At 37.4% G+C, this 17,854-nt stretch overlaps 2 non-coding genes across 2 annotated transcripts; one reads left to right on the top strand and one right to left on the bottom strand.

The window, feature by feature from the left end:
* Nucleotides 1-230: 230 nt before the first annotated feature.
* Nucleotides 231-338, bottom strand: LOC130959055 (small nucleolar RNA R71). The gene has a single exon (XR_009078151.1). It is a non-coding gene; the product is annotated as a small nucleolar RNA R71 (small nucleolar RNA).
* A 15,973-nt stretch (nucleotides 339-16,311) lies between these two features.
* LOC130959305 (small nucleolar RNA R71) lies at nucleotides 16,312-16,419 on the top strand. Its single transcript, XR_009078397.1, has one exon. It is a non-coding gene; the product is annotated as a small nucleolar RNA R71 (small nucleolar RNA).
* Nucleotides 16,420-17,854: the final 1,435 nt, after the last annotated feature.

Here is a 17,854-nt window from a genome sequence, read left to right as displayed (position 1 = left end):
GACGTCCATTGGAAGATCCTCATCAGTTTTTAGCTGAATTCTTGAAAATCTGTGACACTATCAAGACTAATGGGGTTGACCCTGAGGTCTACAGACTTATGCTATTCCCTTTTGCTGTAAGAGACAGAGCTAGGATATGGTTGGACTCACAACCTAAAGAAAGCCTGAACTCTTGGAAAAAGCTAGTCAATGCCTTCTTGGCAAAGTTCTTTCCACCTCAAAAATTGAGTAAGCTTAGAGTGAAAGTCCAAACTTTCAGACAGAAGGAAGGTGAATCCCTCTATGAAGCTTGGGAAAGATACAAACAATTAATCAGAAAGTGTCCTTCAGACATGCTTTCTGAATGGAGCGTCATAGGTATCTTCTATGATGGTCTGTCTGAACTGTCCAAGATGTCATTGGATAGCTCTGCTAGAGGATCTCTTCATCTGAAGAAGACGCCTGCAGAAGCTCAAGAACTCATTGAAATGGTTGCAAATAACCAATTCATGTACACTTCTGAAAGGAATCTTGTGAACAATGGGATGAATCAGAAGAAAGGAGTTCTTGAGATTGATACTCTGAATGCCATATTGGCTCAGAACAAAATATTGACTCAGCAAGTCAATATGATCTCTCAAAGTCTGTCTGGAATGCAAGCTGCACCAGGCAGTACTAAGGATGCTTCATCTAAAGAAGAAGCTTATGATCCTGAGAACCCTTCAATGGAAGAGGTGAATTACATGGGAGAACCCTATGGAAACACCTATAATCCTTCATGGAGAAATCATCCAAATTTCTCATGGAAGGATCAACAGAGACCTCAACAAGGTTTCAACAACAATAATGGTGGAAGAAACAGGTTTAGCAATGGCAAGCCTTTTCCATCATCTTCTCAGCAACAGACAGAGAATTCTAAGCAGAGCCACTTTGACTTAGCAACCATGGTCTCTGATCTAATCAAAACCACTCAAAGTTTCATGACTGAAACAAGGTCCTCCATTAGAAACTTGGAGGCACAAGTGGGTCAGCTGAGTAAGAAAGTTACTGAACTCCCTCCTAGTACTCTTCCAAGCAATACAGAAGAGAATCCAAAAGGAGAGTGTAAGGCCATCAACATGGCCGAATTTGGAGAGGAGAAAGAGGCAGTGAGCGCCACTGAGGAAGACCTCAATGGACGTCCACTGGCCTCCAATGAGTTCCCTAATGAGGAACCATGGGAATCTGAGGCTCACACTGAGACCATAGAGATTCCATTGGATTTACTTCTGCCATTCATGAGCTCTGATGAGTATTCTTCCTCTGAAGAGGATGAAGATGTCACTGAAGAGCAAGTTGCCAAGTACCTTGGAGCAATCATGAAACTAAATGACAAGTTATTTGGTAATGAGACTTGGGAGAACGAACCTCCTTTGCTCACCAAAGAACTAGATGACTTGACTAGGCAGAGATTACCTCAAAAGAGACAGGATCCTGGGAAGTTTTCAATACCTTGTACCATAGGCACCATGACCTTTGAGAAGGCTCTGTGTGACTTAGGGTCAAGCATAAACCTTATGCTTCTCTCTATAATGGAAAAGCTAGGATCTTTGAGGTGCAAGCTGCAAGAATCTCACTAGAGATGGCAGATAATTCAAGAAAACAAGCTTATGGACTTGTAGAGGATGTTTTGGTGAAAGTTGAAGACCATTACATCCCTGCTGATTTCATAGTCCTAGAGACTGGGAAGTGCATGGATGAATCTATCATCCTTGGCAGACCCTTCCTAGCCACAGCAAAGGCTGTGATTGATGTGGACAGAGGGGAATTGATCATTCAAGTGAATGAAGAATCCTTTGTGTTTAAGGCTCAAGGATATCCCTCTGTACCCATGGAGAGGAAGCATGAAGAGCTTCTCACAAAACAGAGTCAAATAGAGCCCCCACAGTCAAACTCTAAGTTTGGTGTTAGGAGGCCACAACCAAATTCTAAGTTTGGTGTTGAACCCCCACATTCAAACTCTAAGTTTAATGTTGGGAGGTTCCAACATTGCTCTGAACATCCGTGAGGCTCCATGAGAGCCCACTGTCAAGCTACTGACATTAGAGAAGCGCTTGTTGGGAGGCAACCCAATGTTATATTTATCTATTTTCCTTTGTTATTTTATGTTTTCTGTAGGTTGATGATCATGGAAAGTCACAAAATCAATTGAAAAAGCAAAAACAGAATAAAAAATAGAAAGAAAAACAGCACACCCTGGAGAAAAACCTTGCTGGCGTTTAAACGCCAGTAAGGGTAGCAAATGGGCGTTTAACGCCCAGTCTGGCACCATTCTGGGTGTTTAACGCCAGAAAAAGGCACCAGACTGGCGTTAAACGCCAGGAAAGGACAAGAAGCTGGCGTTAAACACCAGAAATGGGCACCAGCCCGGCGTTTAACGCCAGAATTGGCATAAAGAGCATTTTTGCTCGCCACTTGGTGCAGGGATGAATTTTCCTTGACACCTCAGGATCTGTGGACCCCACCACTCTCTCTCTTCTTCTTCACCCATTCACCAATCACCTCAACACCTCTTCTCCAAAAATCCCTCACTTATCAAATCCCACTATTCTCTTCACCACTCACATCCATCCTTCATAAAACCCCACCTACCCTACCATTCAAATTCAAACCACTTTCCCTCCCAAACCCACCCATAATGGCCAAACCACAAAGCCACCTCCATCTCCTCCATTTCTTCTTCTTCTACTCTCTTCTTTCTTCTTTTGCTCGAGGACGAGCAAACCTTCTATGTTTGGTGTGGTAAAAGCATTGCTTTTTGTTTTTCCATAACCATTTATGGCACCTAAGGCCAGAGAAACCTCTAGAAAGAGGAAAGGGAAGGCTAAAGCTTCCACCTCCAAGTCATGGGAGATGGAGAGATTCATCTCAAGGGTGCATCAAGACCACTTCTATGAAGTTGTGGCCATGAAGAAGGTGATCCCCGAGGTCCCTTTCAAACTCAAAAAGAGTGAATATCCGAAGATCCGACATGAGATTCAAAGAAGAGGTTGGGAAGTTCTTACCAACCCCATTCAACAAGTCGGAATCTTAATGGTTCAAGAGTTCTATGCCAATGCATGGATCACCAAGAACCATGATCAAAGTGTGAACCCGGACCCAAAGAATTGGCTTACAATGGTTCGGGGGAAATGCTTAGATTTTAGTCCGGAAAATGTAAGGTTGGCATTCAACTTGCCCATGATGCAAGGAGATGAACACCTTTACACTTGAAGGGTCAACTTTGATCAAAGGTTGGACCAAGTCCTCATAGACATTTGTGAAGAGGGCGCTCAATGGAAGAGAGATTCAAGAGGGAAGCCGGTTCAACTGAGAAGGCATGACCTCAAGCCCGTGGCTAGGGGATGGTTGGAGTTTATCCAACGCTCAATCATTCCCACTAGCAACCGGTCTGAAGTTACTATAGACCGAGCCATCATGATTCATAGCATCATGATTGGAGAGGAAGTAGAAGTTCATGAGGTTATAGCCCAAGAACTTTATAAGGTGGCAGACAAGTCCTCTACCTTGGCAAGGTTAGCCTTTCCTCATCTCATTTGTCACCTCTGTTATTCAGTTGGAATTGACATAGAGGGAGACATCCTTATTGATGAGGACAAGCCCATCACTAAGAAAATGATGGAGCAAACAAGAGATCCCACTCATCATGAAATCCCTGAGATACCTCAAGGGATGCACTTTCCTCCACAAAACTATTGGGAGTAAATCAACACCTCCCTAGGAGAATTGAGTTCCAACATGGGACAACTAAGGGTGGAGCACCAAGAACATTCCATCCTCCTCCATGAAATTAGAGAAGACCAAAGAATCATGAGAGAGGAGCAACAAAGGCAAGGAAGAGACATTGAGGAGCTCAAGCACTCCATAAAATCTTCAAGAGGAAGAACAAGCCGCTATCACTAAGGTGGACCCGTTCTTTAATTTCCTTGTTCTTTATTTTCCTGTTTTTCGAATTTTCATGCTTATGTTTATCTATGTTTGTGTCTTATGATCATTAGTGTCTTAGTGTCTATGCCTTAAAGTTATGAATGTCCTATGAATCCATCACCTTTCTTGAATGAAAAATGTTCTTAATTGAAAAAGAGAAGAATTGCATAAATTTTGAATTTTATAACAGATTAATTATTTTGATGTGGTGGCAATATTTTGGTTTCTGAATGTATGCTTGAACAATGCATATGTCTTTTGAATTTGTTGTTCATGAATGATTGGCTCTTGAAAGAATGATGAAAAAGGAGACATGTTACTGAGGATCTGAAAAATCATAAAAATGATTCTTGAAGCAAGAAAAAGCAGTGAATACAAAAAAAAATGAAAAGAAAGAAGGAAAAAAAGAGAAATAATAATAATAATAATAATAATAATAATAATAATAATAATAATAATAATAATAATAATAATAATAATAATAATAATAATAATAATAATAATAATAATAATAATAATAATAATAATAATAATAATAATAATATAATAATAATAATAATAATAATAATAATAATATAATAATAATAATAATAATAATAATAATATAATAATAATAATAATAATAATAATAATAATAATAATAATAATAATATAATAATAATAATAATAATAATAATAATAATAATAATAATAATAATAATAATAATAATAATAATAATAATAATAATAATAATAATAATATAATAATAATAATAATAATAATATAATAATAATAATAATAATAATAATAATAATAATAATAATATAATAATAATAATAATATAATAATATAATAATAATAATAATAATAATAATAATAATAATAATAATAATAATAATAATAATAATAATAATAATAATAATAATAATATATAATAATAATAATAATAATAATAATAATAATAATATAATAATAATAATAATAATAATAATAATAATAATAATAATAATAATAATAATAATAATAATAATAATAATAATAATAATAATAATAATAATAATAATAATAATAATAATAATAATAATAATAATAATAATAATAATAATAATAATAATATAATAATAATAATAATAATAATAATAATAATAATATAATAATAATATAATAATAATAATAATAATAATATAATAATAATAATAATAATAATAATAATAATAATAATAATATAATAATAATAATAATAATAATAATAATAATAATAATAATAATAATAATAATAATAATAATAATAATATAATAATAATAATAATAATAATAATAATAATAATATAATAATATAATAATAATAATAATAATAATAATAATAATAATAATAATAATAATAATAATAATAATAATAATAATAATAATAATAATAATAATAATAATAATAATAATAATAATAATAATAATAATGAAGTTGTGATCCAAGGCAAAAATAGTGTGCTTAAGAACCCTGGACACCTCTAATTGGGGACTCTAGCAAAGCTGAGTCACAATCTGAAAAGGTTCACCCAATTATGTGTCTGTGACATGTATGTATCCGGTGGTAATACTGGAAGACAGAGTGCTTTGGGCCACGGCCAAGACTCATAAAGTAGCTGTGTTCAAGAATCATCAAACCTAACTAGGAGAATCAATAACACTATCTGGATTCTGAGTTCCTATAGAAGCCCATCATTCTGAATTTCAAATGATAAAGTGAGATGCCAAAACTGTTCAGAGGCAAAAAGCTAAAAGTCCCACTCATCTAATTAATACTGATCTTCATAGATGTTTTAAGAATTCATTGCATATTCTCTTCTTTTTATCTTATTTGATTTTCAGTTGCTTGGGGACAAGCAACAATTTAAGTTTGGTGTTGTGATGAGCGGATAATTTATACGCTTTTTGGCATTGTTTTTAGTATGTTTTTAGTATATTTTAGTTAGTTTTAATTATGTTTTTATTAGTTTTTAGTTAAAATTCACTTTTCTAGACTTTACTATGAGTTTGTGTGTTTTTCTGTGATTTCAGGTATTTTCTGGCTGAAATTGAGGGACCTGAGCAAAAATCTGATTCAGAGGCTGAAAAGGATTGCAGATGCTGTTGGATTCTAACCTCCCTGCACTCGAAGTGGATTTTATGGAGCTACAGAAGCCCAGTTGGCGCGCTCTCAACTGCGTTGGAAAGTAGACATTCTGAGCTTTCCAGCAATGTATAATAGTCCATACTTTGCCCGAGATTTGATGGCCCAAACCGGCATTCCAAATTAGCTCAAAACTGCCCGGCGTTAAACGCCGGAATTGGCACAAGAATGGGAGTTAAACGCCCAAACTGGCACAAAAGCTGGCGTTTAACTCCAAGAAAAGTCTCTACACATGAAAGCTTCAATGCTCAGCCCAAGCACACACCAAGTTGACCCGGAAGTGAATTTTTATGTCATTTACTCATTTCTGTAAACCCTAGGCTACTAGTTCTCTACAAATAGGACCTTTTGCTATTGTATTTTTATTTTGGTAGCTATCTTGGAGAGTTTTATGCTATCTTAGATCACGTTTTGGGGGCTGGCCTCACGGCTATGCCTAGACCTTGTTCTTATGTATTTTCAACGGTGGAGTTTCTACACACCATAGATTAAGGTGTGGAGCTCTGCTGTACCTCGAGTATTAATGCAATTACTACTGTTCTTCTATTCAATTCAGCTTATTCTTGTTCTAAGATATTCATTTGCACCCAAGAACACGATGAATGTGATGATTATGTGACACTCATCATCATTCTCACTTATGAACGCATGCCTGACAACCACTTCCGTTCTACAAGCAAACAAGGCTTGAATGTTTATCTCTTGAATTCCTTAATCAGAATCTTCGTGGTATAAGCTAGAATTGATGGCGGCATTCAAGAGAATCCGGAAGGTCTAAACCTTGTCTGTGGTATTCTGAGTAGGATTCAATGATTGAATGACTGTGACGAGCTTCAAACTCCTGAAGGCTGGGCGTTAGTGATAGACACAAAAGAATCACTGGATTTTATTCCAACCTGATTGAGAACCGACAGATGATTAGCCGTGCTGTGACAGAGCACGTTGAACATTTTCACTGTGAGGACGTGACTGTAGCCACTGACAACGGTGATGCCCAACATACAGCTTGCCATGGAAAGGAGTAAGAAGGATTGGATAAAGACAGTAGGAAAGCAAAGAGACGGAAGGGACAAAGCATCTCCATACGCTTATCTGAAATTCTCACCAATGAATTACATAAGTATCTCTATCTTTATTTTATGCTTTATTCATAAATCATCCATAACCATTTGAATCTGCCTGACTGAGATTTACAAGATGACCATAGCTTGCTTCATACCAACAATCTCCGTGGGATCGACCCTTACTCGCGTAAGGTTTATTACTTGGACGACCCAGTGCACTTGCTGGTTAGTTGTGCGAAGTTGTGATAAAGAGTTGAGATTGCAATTGAGCGTACCATGTTGATGGCGCCATTGATGATCACAATTTCGTGCACCACTTGCATTGTTGGCATTGTTGTTATTTTCGACTGCCATGTCTTCTTCTTTTTCAAAAATTTCTGTCAGGTCTTCTCCAGAGAGTTGTGCTCTAGCTTCTCTTAGCTTCCTCTTCAAAGTCCTTTCAGGTTCAGGATTGACTTCAACAAGAATATCCTTATCCTTGTTCCTGCTCATGTGAAAAAGAAGAGAACAGAAAAGAAGAGGAATCCTCTATGTCACAGTATAGAGATTTCTTTATGTGAGTAGAAGAAGGGAAGAAGAGAGCAATGAGATAGAGAGAAAATAAAGAGAATTCGAACACAGAGAGAGGGAGAGGGTTCGAATTTTAAGAAGGAGAGAAGTGTTAGTAAATAAATAAATAAATAGAAAGAGATGAGAGAGAAGGAATTCGAATATTAAATAAAAGGAAAAATATTTTTGTTTTTATTTTAAATATTAGTTAGTATTCGAAAATTAATAAAGGAATAAAATAAAATTAGAGTTTAAACAATTAGTTAATTAAAAATATTTTTGAAAAAATTGTTAGTGGTTTTCAAAAATTAGAGAGAGAAAAGTGGTTAGGTGGTTCTGAAAAAGATAAAAATTAGTAAATTTTTTTAAATCAAAAAGTTAAGTAGTTAATTGAAAAAGATTTGAAAATAAATTTTGAAAAGATAAGAAGTTAGAAAAAGATTTTGAAATTAAGTTTTGAAAAAGATATGATTGAAATCTATTTTAAAAAAGATTTGATTTTGAAAATTGAAGTTGATGACTTGACTAACAAGAAACTAAAAGATATGATTCTAGAATTCAAAGATTGAACCTTTCTTAACAAGAAAGTAACAAACTTGAAATTTTTTGAATCAAATCCTTAATTGTTAGCAAGGTTTTCGAAAATATGAAATAAAAATAAGAAAAAGATTTTGAAAATCAATTTTTAAAATTTTTCGAAAATATTAAGAAGAAAAAAGAAAAAGATTTGATTTTTTTTTGAAAAAGATTTGAAAAGGTAGAATATTTTTTTGAATTTTAATGAGGAAAGAGAGAAAAACAAAAAAATCGACTCAAAACATAAAAATTTTGGATCAAAACTAATGATGAATGCAAAAATACTTTGAATGTCAAGATGAACACCAAGAACACTTTTAATATCATGATGAACATCAAGAACACATTTTTGAAAAATTTTTAAGAAAAGAAACACATGCAAGACACCAAACTTAAAAATTTTTAAACTTTTGACTCTAAAAATTCGAAAATGCATATGAAAAACAAGAAAAGACACAAAACAAGAAAATCACAAGATCAAACAAAGACAATCATCAATAACAACTTGAAGATCAAGAAGAATATATGCATGAGTTTTGCAAAAATGCTAAAAAAAAAATAAACACATGCAATTGACACCAAACTTAAAATTTGACTCTAGACTCAAACAAGAAACACAAAAATTTTTTATTTTATGATTTTATTAAAATTTATATATATATATATATATATTGAAAAATTTTCGAAAATTAGAAAAAAATTTTTTGAAAGATTTTTGAAAATTTTTTTAAAATAGAACAAGAAGAAAATTACCTAATCTAAGCAACAAGATGAACCGTCAGTTGTCCAAAATCGAACAATCCCTGGCAACGGTGCCAAAAACTTGGTACACGAAATCGTGAGTTCACACTTTTCTCACAACTCCGCGCAGCTAACCAGCAAGTGCACTGGGTCGTCCAAGTAATACCTTACGTGAGTAAGGGTCAATTCCACAAAGATTGTCAGCTTGAAGCAAGCTATGGTCATCTTGTAAATCTCCGTCAAGCGGATTCAAATGGTTATGAGGTTTTGATGATTAAAAAAAGAATTAAAACATAAAATAGGATAGAGATACTTATGCAATTCATTGGTGGGAATTTCAGATAAGCATATGGAGATGCTTTATTCCCTCTGAGCCTCTGCTTTCCTATTGTCCTCATCCAATCATGCGTACTCTCTTCCATGGCAAGCTGTATGTTGGTGGATCATTGTTGTCAATGGCTACCATCCGTCCTCTCAGTGAAAACATATCCGCTACGGTTTTCCACATGGCTAATCAGCTGTCGATTCTCGATCGTGTCAGAATAAGATCCATTGATCCTTTTGCACACTGTCACTGCGCCCAACAGTCACGAATTTGAAGCTCGTCACAGTCATCCCATCCCAGATCCTATTCGGAATACCACAGACAAGGTTTAGACTTTCCGGATCTCAAGAATCCTGCCAATTGATTCTAGCTTATACCACGAAGACTCTGATCTCACGGAATGGAAGGCGTTGTTGTCAGGAGAGGCAACCATGCGTCGTGAACCAAGAGGCCAAGAGATACACACTCAAGCTCTTGCAGATAGAACGGAGGTGGTTGTCAGGCACGCGTTCATAAGGGAGGATGATGATGAGTGTCACGGATCATCACATCCATCAGGTTGAAGTACGAGTGAATATCTTAGAACAAGAATAAGCGTGAATTGAATAGAAAAATAATAGTACTTTGCATTGATTCATGAGGAACAGCAGAGCTCCACACCTTAATCTATGAGGTGTAGAAACTCCATCGTTGAAAATACATAAGTGATGAAGGTCCAGGCATGGTCGAATGGCCAGCCCCCTGGTGCACGAAATTGTGATCACTTCTTTTTCACAACTCAAATAATCCCTAGTAATGGCCCCAAAGACTTGGTGCTCAATACCATGGCATAAACACAACTTCGTACAACTAACCAGCAAGTGCACTGGGTCGTCCAAGTAATAAACCTTACGCGAGTAAGGGTCGATCCCACGGAGATTGTTGGTATGAAGCAAGCTATGGTCACCTTGTAAATCTTAGTCAGGCAGACTCAAATGGTTATGGATGATATATGAATAAAACATAAAGATAAAGATAGAGATACTTATGCAATTCATTGGTGAGAATTTCAGATAAGCGAATGGAGATGCTTTGTCCCTTCCGTCTCTCTGCTTTCCTACTGTCTTCATCCAATCCTTCTTACTCCTTTCCATGGCAAGCTGTATGCAAGGGTTTCACCGTTGTCAGTGGCTACCTCCCATCCTCTCAGTGGAAATGTTCAACGCACCCTGTCACGGCGCGGCTATCCAGCTGTCGGTTCTCGATTATGTCGGAATAGAATCCAGTGATTCTTTTGCGTCTGTCACTAATGCCCCACAATCGCGAGTTTGAAGCACGTCACAGTCATTCAATCATTGAATCCTACTCAGAATTCCACAGACAAGGTTTAGACCTTCCGGATTCTCTTGAATGCAGTCATCAATTCTAGCTTATACCACGAAGATTCCGATTAAGGAAATCCAAGAGATATCCACCCAATCTAAGGTAGAACGGAGGTGATTGACGGTCACACGTTCATAGGTGAGAATGATGATGAGTGTCACGGATCATCACATTCATCAAGTTGAAGAACAAGTGATATCTTGGAATAAGAACAAGCTGAATTGAATAGAAGAACAATAGTAATTGCATTAATACTCGAGGTACAGCAGAGCTCCACACCTTAATCTATGGTGTGTAGAAACTCCACCGTTGAAAATACATAAGAACAAGGTCTAGGCATGGCTGTGAGGCCAGCCCCCAGTGATCTAAAGATACAAAATGATCAAAAGATGATCTAAGATCCAAAAATGAAAAATACAATAGTAAAGGGTCCTATTTATAGGGAACTAGTAGCTTAAGAATTACAAAGATGAGTAAAAGACATAAAAATCCACTTCCGGGCCCACTTGGTGTGTGTTTGGGCTGAGCATTGAAGCATTTTCATGTAGAGACTCTTCTTGGAGTTAAACGCCAGCTTTTGTGCCAGTTTGGGCGTTTAACTCCCACTTTGGTGCCAGTTCCGGCGTTTAACGCCGGGCATTCTTGAGCTGATTTGGAACGCCGGTTTGGGCCATCAAATATTGGGCAAAGTATGGACTATTATACATTGCTGGAAAGCCCAGGATGTCTACTTTCCAACGCCGTTAAGAGCGCACCAATTGGGCTTCTGTAGCTCCATAAAATCCACTTCGAGTGCAGGGAGGTCAGAATCCAACAGCATCTGCAGTCCTTTTAGTCTCTGAATCAGATTTTTGCTCAGGTCCCTCAATTTCAGCCAGAAAATACCTGAAATCACAGAAAAACACACAAACTCATAGTAAAGTCCAGAAAAGTAAATTTTAATTAAAAACTAATAAAAATATACTAAAAACTAACTAAATCATACTAAAAACATACTAAAAACAATGCCAAAAAGTGTATAAATTATCCGCTCATCACAACAGCAAACTTAAATTGTTGCTTGTCCCCAAGCAACTGAAAATCAAATAAGATAAAAAGAAGAGAATATGCAATGAATTCCAAAAACATCTATGAAGATCAGTATTAATTAGATGAGCGGGGCTTTTAGCTTTTTGCCTCTGAACAGTTTTGGCATCTCACTCTATCCTTTGAAATTCAGAATGATTGGCTTCTATAGGAACTCAGAATCCAGATAGTGTTATTGATTCTCCTAGTTAAGTATGATGATTCTTGAACACAGCTACTTTATGAGTCTTGGCCGTGGCCCAAAGCACTCTGTCTTCCAGTATTACCACCGGATACATACATGCCACAGACACATAATTGGGTGAACATTTTTAGATTGTGACTTAGCTTTGCTAGAGTCCCCAATTAGAGGTGTCCAGGGTTCTTAAGCACACTCTTTTTTGCCTTGGATCACAACTTTATTTCTTTCTTTTTCTTTCTTTTTCTCTTTCTCCTTTTTTCGTTTTTTTTTTTGCTTCTTCCTCTTTTTTTTTGTATTCACTGCTTTTTCTTGCTTCAAGAATCATTTTTATGATTTTTCGGATCCTCAGTAACATGTCTCCTTTTTCATCATTCTTTCAAGAGCCAACAATTTTAACATTCATGAACAACAAATTCAAAAGACATATGCACTGTTCAAGCATACATTCAGAAAACAAAAGTATTGCCACCACATCAAAATAATTAATCTGTTATAAAATTCAAAATTCATGCAATTCTTCTCTTTTTCAATTAAGAACATTTTTCATTTAAGAAAGGTGATGAATTCATAGGACATTCATAACTTTAAGGCATAGACACTAATGATCACAAGACACAAATATGGATAAACATAAGCATAAAATTCGAAAAACAGACAAATAAAGAACAAGGAGATTAAAGAACGGGTCCACCTTAGTGATGGCGGCTTGTTCTTCCTCTTGAAGGTCTTATGGAGTGCTTGACCTCCTCAATGTCTCTTCCTTGCCTTTGTTGCTCCTCTCTCATGATTCTTTGATCCTCTCTAATTTCATGGAGGAGGATGGAATGTTCTTGGTGCTCCACCCTTAGTTGTCCCATGTTGGAACTCAATTCTCTTAGGGAGGTGTTCAGTTGCTCCCAATAGTTTTGTGGAGGAAAGTGCATCCCTTGAGGCATCTCAGGGATTTCATGATGAGTAGGATCTCTTGTTTGCTCCATCCTTTTCTTAGTGATGGGCTTGTCCTCATCAATGAGAATGTCTCCTTCTATGTCAACTCCAACTGAATAACAGAGGTGACAAATGAGATGAGGAAAGGCTAACCTTGCCAAGGTAGAGGACTTGTCCGCCACCTTATAGAGTTCTTGGGCTATAACCTCATGAACTTCTACTTCTTCTCCAATCATGATGCTATGAATCATGATGGCCCGATCTAGAGTAACTTCAGACCGGTTGCTAGTGGGAATGATTGAGCGTTGGATAAACTCCAACCATCCTCTAGCCACGGGCTTGAGGTTATGCCTTCTCAGTTGAAACGGCTTCCCTCTTGAATCTCTCTTCCATTGGGCGCCCTCTTCACAGATATCTATGAGGACTTGGTCCAACCTTTGATCAAAGTTGACCCTTCTAGTGTAAGGGTGTTCATCTCCTTGCATCATGGGCAAGTTGAATGCCAACCTTACATTTTCCGAACTAAAATCTAAGTATTTCCCCCGAACCATTGTAAGCCAATTCTTTGGGTCCGGGTTCACACTTTGATCATGGTTCTTGGTGATCCATGCATTGGCATAGAACTCTTGAACCATTAAGATTCCGACTTGTTGAATGGGGTTGGTAAGAACTTCCCAACCTCTTCTTCGAATCTCATGTCGGATCTCCGGATATTCACTCTTTTTGAGCTTGAAAGGGACCTCGGAGATCACCTTCTTCAAGGTCACAACTTCATAGAAGTGGTCTTGATGCACCCTTGAGATGAATCTCTCCGTCTCTCATGACTCGGAGGTGGAAGCTTTTGCCTTCCCTTTCCTCTTTCTAGAGGTTTCTCCGGCCTTGGATGCCATAAATGGTTATGGAAAAACAAAAAGCAATGCTTTTACCACACCAAACTTAAAAGGTTTTGCTCGTCCTCGAGCAAAAGAAGAAAGAAGAGAGTAGAAGAAGAAGAAATAGAGGAGATTGAGGTGGCTTTGTGGTTCGGCCAAAGGGGAAGAAGTAGTGTTTAGGTTGTGTGAAAATGAAGGAGTGAAGATGGGTTTATATAGGGGTGAAAGAGAGGGGTAGGGTTCGGTCATTATGGGTGGGTTTGGGAGGGAAAGTTGTTTGAATTTGAATGGTGAGGTAGGTGGGGTTTTATGAAGGATGGATGTGAGTGGTGAAGAGAAAGATGGGATTTGATAGGTGAAGGGGTTTTTGGGGAAGAGTGGTTGAGGTGATTGGTGAATGGGTGAAGAAGAAGAGAGAGGGTGATGGGGTAGGTGGGGATCTTGTGGGGTCCACAGATCCTGAGGTGTCAAGGAAAATTCAACCCTGCACCAAGTGGCGTGCAAAAATGCACCCTTTGCCAATTCTGGCGTTAAACGCCGGGCTGGTGCCCATTTCTGGCGTTTAACGCCAGGTGCTTGCCCTTTTCTAGTGTTTAACGCCAGTCTGGTGCCCCTTTCTGGCGTTAAACGCCCAGAATGGTGCTAGACTGGGCGTTAAACGCCCATTTGCTAGCTTCACTGGCGTTTAAACGCCAGCAAGTTCTCCTCCAGGGTGTGCTATTTTTCTTTCTGTTTTTCATTCTGTTTCTGCTTTTTTAATTGATTTTGTGACTTCCCATGATCATCAACCTACAAAAATCTTAAAATAACAAAGGGAAATATAACATTGGGTTGCCTCCCAACAAGCGCTTCTTTAATGTCAGTAGCTTGACAGAGGGCTCTCATGGAGCCTCACAGATACTCAGAGCAATGTTGGAACCTCCCAACACCAAACTTAGAGTTTGAATGTGGGGGTTCAACACCAAACTTAGAGTTTGGTTGTGGCCTCCCAACACCAAACTTAGAGTTTGACTGTGGGGGCTCTGTTTGGCTCTGTTTTGAGAGAAGCTCTTCATGCTTCCTCTCCACGGTGACAGAGGGATATCCTTGAGCCTTAAACACAAAGGATTCTTCATTCACTTGAATGATCAATTTTCCTCTGTCCACATCAATCACAGCCTTTGCTGTGGCTAGGAAGGGTCTGCCAAGGATGATGGATTCATCCATACACTTCCCAGTCTCTAGGACTATGAAATCAGCAGGGATGTAATGGTCTTCAATCTTCACCAAAACATCCTCTACAAGTCCATAAGCTTGTTTTCTTGAGTTGTCTGCCATCTCTAGTGAGATGCTTGCAGCTTGTACCTCAAAGATCCCTAGCTTCTCCATTACAGAGAGAGGCATGAGGTTTACACTTGACCCTAAGTCACACAGAGCCTTCTTGAAGGTCATGGTGCCTATGGTACAAGGTATTGAAAACTTCCCAGGATCTTGTCTCTTTTGAGGTAATTTCTGCATAGACAAGTCATCCAGTTCTTTGGTGAGCAAAGGGGGTTCATCCTCCCAAGTCTCATTACCAAATAACTTGTCATTTAGCTTCATGATTGCTCCAAGGTATTTAGCAACTTGCTCTTCAGTGACATACTCATCCTCTTCAGAGGAAGAATACTCATCAGAGCTCATGAATTGCAGAAGTAAATCCATTGGAGTCTCTATGGTCTCAGTGTGAGCCTCAGATTCCCATGGTTCCTCATTAGGAAACTCATTGGAGGCCAGTGGACGTCCATTGAGGTCTTCCTCAATGGCGTTCACTGCCTCTCCCTCCTCTCCAAATTCGGCCATGTTGATGGCCTTGCACTCTCCTTTTGGATTCTCTTCTGTATTGCTTGGAAGAGTACTCGGAGGGAGTTCAGTAATTTTACCTTGTTTCAGTCATGAAACTTTGAGTGATTTTGATTAGATCAGAGACCATGGTTGCTAAGTCAGAGTTGTTCTACTTAGGATTCTCTATCTGTTGATGAGAAGATGATGGAAAAGGCTTGCCATTGCTAAACCTGTTTCTTCCACCATTATTGTTGTTGAAACCTTGTTGAGGTCTCTGTTGATCCTTCCATGAGAGATTTGGATGATTTCTCCATGAAGAATTGTAGGTGTTTCCATAGGGTTTTCCCATGTAATTCACCTCTTCCATTGAAGGGTTCTCAGGATCATAAGCTTCTTCTTCAGATGAAGCATCCTTAGTACTGCTTGGTGCATTTTGCATTCCAGACAGACTTTGAGAAATCAAATTGACTTGCTGAGTCAATATTTTGTTCTGAGCCAATATGGCATTCAGAGTATCAATCTCAAGAACTCCTTTCTTCTGATTTGTCCCATTGTTTACAGGATTTCTTTCAGAAGTGTACATGAATTGGTTATTTGCAACCATTTCAATTAGTTCTTGAGCTTCTGTAGGCATCTTCTTCAGATGAAGAGATCCTCCAGCAGAGCTATCCAAAAACATCTTGGACAGTTCAGACAGACCATCATAGAAAATACCTATGATGCTCCATTCAGAAAGCATGTCAGAGGGACACTTTCTGATTAATTGTTTGTATCTTTCCCAAGCTTCATAGAGGGATTCACCTTCCTTCTGTCTGAAGGTTTGGACTTCCACTCTAAGCTTACTCAATTTCTGAGGTGGAAAGAACTTTGCCAAGAAGGCATTGACTAGCTTTTCCCAAGAGTTCAGGCTGTCTTTAGGTTGTAAGTCCAACCATATTCTAGCTCTGTCTCTTACAGCAAAAGGGAATAGCATAAGTCTGTAGACCTCAGGGTCAACCCCATTAGTCTTGACAGTGTCACAGATTTGCAAAAACTCAGCTAAAAACTGATGAGGATCTTCCAATGGAAGTCCATGGAACTTGCAATTCTGTTGCATTAGAGAAACTAATTGAGGCTTAAGCTCAAAGTTGTTTGCTCTAATAGCAGGGATAGAGATGCTTCTCCCATAGAAGTCGGGAGTAGGTGCAGTAAAGTCACCCAGCACCTTCCTTGCATTGTTGGCATTGTTGTTGTTTTCAGCTGCCATGGGTTCTTCTTCTTTGAAGATTTCTATTAGGTCCTCTACAGAGAGTTGTGCCTTAGCTTCTCTTAGCTTTCGCTTCAAGGTCCTTTCAGGTTCAGGGTCAGCTTCAACAAGAATGCCTTTGTCTTTGTTCCTGCTCATATGAAGGAGAAGAGAACAAGAAAATATGGAATCCTCTATGTCACAGTATAGAGATTCCTTGAGGTGTCAGAAGAACAGAAGATTAGAAGGAAGAAGTAGAGAATTCGAACTTAATCAGATAGAGTTCGAATTGTGCATTGAGGAAGAATGGTACTCCGTAAATAGAAGGATGTGAGAAGAAGGGAAGTAATTTTCGAAAATTAAGTAAAAGATTTTAAAAACATTTTGAAAAACACTAGTTAATTTTCGAAAACCAAGAGTGGGAAAGAGATCAAGTGATTTTTGAAAAAGATTATGAAATTAGAAATCAAAAAGATTTGATTGAAAACTATTTGAAAAAGATGTGGTTAAGAAGATATGATTGGTTTTTTAAAAAGATGTGATTGAGAAGATATGATTTGAAAAAAAAACATTTTAAAAAGATTTGATTTTAAAAATTAATGACTTGCCTAACAAGAAAAGATATGATTCAAATATTAAACCTTTCTTAACAGAAAAGGCAACATACTTGAATTGTTCAATCAAATCATTAATTGTTAGTAAGTATCTTTGAAAAAGGAAAGAAATTGATTTTGAAAAAGATTTGATTGAAAAGATATGATTTGAAAAAGATTTGATTTTGAAAAACTTTGAAAACTTAAAAAAAATTGATTTGAAAACAAAATCCTCCCTCTTGTGCCATCCTGGCGTTAAACGCCCAGAATGGGGCACATTCTGGCGTTTAACGCCCAGTGCACTACCTTTTTGGGCGTTAAACGCCCAACCAGGCACCCTGGCTGGCGTTTAAACGCCAGTCCATCCTTCTTCACTGGGCGTTTTGAACGCCCAGCTTTTTCTGTGTAATTCCTCTACTGCATGTTTTGAATCTTCAGTTCCCTGTACTATTGACTTG

This window comes from Arachis stenosperma, chromosome 10, assembly GCF_014773155.1.
Source record: "Arachis stenosperma cultivar V10309 chromosome 10, arast.V10309.gnm1.PFL2, whole genome shotgun sequence".
Taxonomy (NCBI): Eukaryota; Viridiplantae; Streptophyta; class Magnoliopsida; order Fabales; family Fabaceae; genus Arachis; species Arachis stenosperma.
This window is presented reverse-complemented; position numbering and strand designations above follow the sequence as displayed.